The sequence below is a fragment of the Amblyomma americanum genome, chromosome 9, assembly GCF_052857255.1.
Source record: "Amblyomma americanum isolate KBUSLIRL-KWMA chromosome 9, ASM5285725v1, whole genome shotgun sequence".
Taxonomy (NCBI): Eukaryota; Metazoa; Arthropoda; class Arachnida; order Ixodida; family Ixodidae; genus Amblyomma; species Amblyomma americanum.
The window spans coordinates 25672269-25675321 of record NC_135505.1 but is presented as its reverse complement, the minus strand read 5'-3'; the positions used below and the strand labels follow the sequence as shown (position 1 = coordinate 25675321).

The 3053-nt window shown below is 45.8% G+C and overlaps 1 long non-coding RNA gene across 1 annotated transcript; it reads left to right on the top strand.

Moving 5' to 3' along the window:
• The first annotated feature begins 546 nt into the window (after window positions 1-546).
• On the top strand, window positions 547-1949 carry LOC144103225 (uncharacterized). The gene is made up of 3 exons (XR_013308269.1): window positions 547-722; window positions 1099-1192; window positions 1791-1949. It is a non-coding gene; the product is annotated as an uncharacterized LOC144103225 (long non-coding RNA).
• Window positions 1950-3053: the final 1104 nt, after the last annotated feature.

The following is a 3053-nucleotide window of genomic DNA, read 5'->3' as shown; positions in this document are numbered from 1 at the left end:
CTTTCAACGCAGCAGAAAAAACACCCATGCCGCTTGTGGGATCCGAACCCACGACCTCCGAATATCGCGTTTTGTGCTCTACCTTGTAGTTTTCCTTAAGCAACATATTAATCGAAGTATTATTCGCCCACTTATCAGCACTAAATTAAAAAAAAGAAACATTTCCCTGTGCACCTTGGTTTCTGGGACTGTTGGCTTCCTTCTTATGTTTATCAAACGAGCCGCACATTTCCCTTACCTTGTCTGCTAATAGCTCAACGAGCTCCTCGGTTCTTGCAGTCTTTATGCCATAGGTAGCATTAGAGAGCTCTCGCATAGTTTCCGCCCTCGCCGTTAGATGGCGTTCCACGTCACACTCGCGTAGGGTGCCTCGATGCCAGCGCCGCTTTTCAGGGTGGGGACACCCTTTGTAGCACTCCGCGCCGCCTCTGCGCCATGTTGGTTCTCTCCCGCCGGCCGTCGAGCTGAACGGAAGCGCGTCGCGTTCTCTTTGCTGTCTTTGTGGTGTTGCGGTGCGAGATCTCGTGTTTTATGTGGTCTCTTGGGATGTGCGCGCTTGTTAACGAAACATGACGGGCTGTTGTGTCCCTCTGTGCACTGGATCGAGCGCAAAAGGGCAGCGGGTATTTCGTTTCCCCCGCGATGCTGAACGAAGAAAGAAATGGGCAGCGCAAGTAAAACGTGACGGCTGGGAACCGACGGATACAACTAAGATATGTGAGGTAAGGCTCATGATTTTGTGATACACTATTATGAATAATGTCATTTTCTATTGCTTTTCATCATCTCAATACAGCAGCATGCATATGTTGGCGTGCCTTTTGTAGTGATCACGCTGCAGTATGGTGCGATCGCCGTGTTTGACTCGTTGCAACGGCGTAGGTTTATTCTAGACGTGTGAACTGCGCATTTTTTTCTATCTAGAAGTATTGGGGCGCTTATAAACTCGGTTCGTTTCCGAGTTCGTGCATTGATCTCGATAGGCATGAGGGGTTTATTTATTCGTCGATTGGGGTGTGTGTGAAGAAAGTGCCTTGCGATTCTGCTTGCCACCTCATCTTTCAATGACATGCTGTGCTTCTTTTTTCATTCTTACAGCTCCACTTTGGGCAGGATCAATATGAATTAAATCGTCTGGATGGACGACGGCTGCTCAAATGGAACGCCTTGCCTACTCTCTTCGATTTTAGGCGTACGTAAACATGAATTTGTTGTTTTTTATCTTTTGCTATTGTGAAAAATCTTCTAAAGTTTGCAGTCGCGCGAATTTTTCGTGTTTGTTTTCCGCAGACTGCACTCGTTTAAGCTTTGCTCAAGGAGTGTGCATATGTTGCGTTGCATGTATTGCTCATTATGTAGAAGATCGGCGGAACTTACACGCGTGTTTGTAATATGCAAGCGTATATTTGATTACTCTATTGGACTCACTGATTATTGAATCCTTAATTAGGTCAAAAGTATTACAAATTATTAGCAGCAGCGGTCTTGTGCTTCCCATGACATGCACTTATTGTGTTGTCATTGCCAGTTCCTTAATCACGTGGCTCTCATGGGTAACGAGCTCTGTGGGCCGTCTGCTTTCAGGGTGGATTCATTGTTGTTTTTTATAAACTTATTGCTCCCATTGGTTACGACTTTTTTCTCAAAGGTGTCCTCATTTTTTCGCCACTTGTTTGTGTAGTAGATACTGAGGCTGCACTAATTGCGCACAAGCTTCGAAGCTTAATCTAGGTGGTTTTAGATATACAGAATTTTCATAATTATTGATATTTGTAATTTCACTTTTGCAGCTCGGCCCAGGCATAGAAAGCCTCCGTGTCAGCGAACGCTGCCCACGACCCTTGTCGTCGATGCTTCAGAGAGTTCGTCTATTGCACAAGGGGATTGTGACAGTAGTGACTCCGATATTGCTGAGCAGTGCAAGACAGTGACGGAGTCCGCTGATGTCTTTTCTCTGCAACCAATCGAGCTGATCAAGAAATTGCAGGACTTGCAAAAGAAGAATACTGCACTCAATGAGCAGCTGTTACGTTCCAAGAAGAAACTAAAGAAAGAAGCAAAACGAACAAAGCGTCTTCAAGAAAACATGTCTGCTTTGACTTCAAACATGAAGTTTCTAAATGAGGATCAGAAGTCTGCCTTGCATAGGCGGAACAGAAAGGGGTGCGTGTGGAGTGCCGAGACTGTGAAGAAGGCTCTCCAGCTCAAGTTTGCCTGCGGCTCAACAGGCTATGACGTTTTGTTAGAGCAGGGCAATCCTTTGCCTTCTAGAAGAACTCTTTGTAGGCGGCTTCAACATCTTTCATTTCAACCTGGTGTCCTTAAAGAGATATTTGACATCATGGAAACAAAGGTTGCAGCAATGACAGACATTGAGAAGGACTGTGTTTTATTTTTGGACGAAATGGAAATAAGAAGGGGACTCGAACTTGACCGTGGCAGTGATGCATTCCTTGGAACGACAACGCTTCCAGAGAGTGACCAACCTGCTAACCATGCACTTGTCTTTATGGTTGGTGGAATGAACACCCGATGGAAGCAGGTGATCGCCTACGACTTCACCGGGGCGTATGTTTCTGGAGACACGCTGAAAGACTTCGTGTTCCACTTGATACGTCTCTGCACACAAATATCGCTGCGTGTGTTATGTGTAACCTGTGATATGGGTTCGTCAAACCGTGCCATGTGGCGGACTTTAAATCTCTCCTGTTCACGCAATTCAGTGACTACATGCAGTGTACCACACCCTTGTGATGAATAAAAGGAACTTCACTTTATGCCGGACCCTGCGCATGTCCTCAAAAACCTAAGAGGGCACCTTGTGCGAAAGGACACTATGCGCCTTAGTGATGACATTGTATCCAAGTATGGATTACCAAGTGCTCATGTTTCGATACAGCATGTTGAACGTGTGATTGAGCTGCAGCGAGATGACCAGCTACAGGTGGCCTCAAACCTTAGTGATGTTCACATATCAAATGGCCACTTCACGAAAAGGAAGGTTGGCATTGCCGTACAGTTTTTCAGAGAGGTACCACAAGTCATTCGGTTCT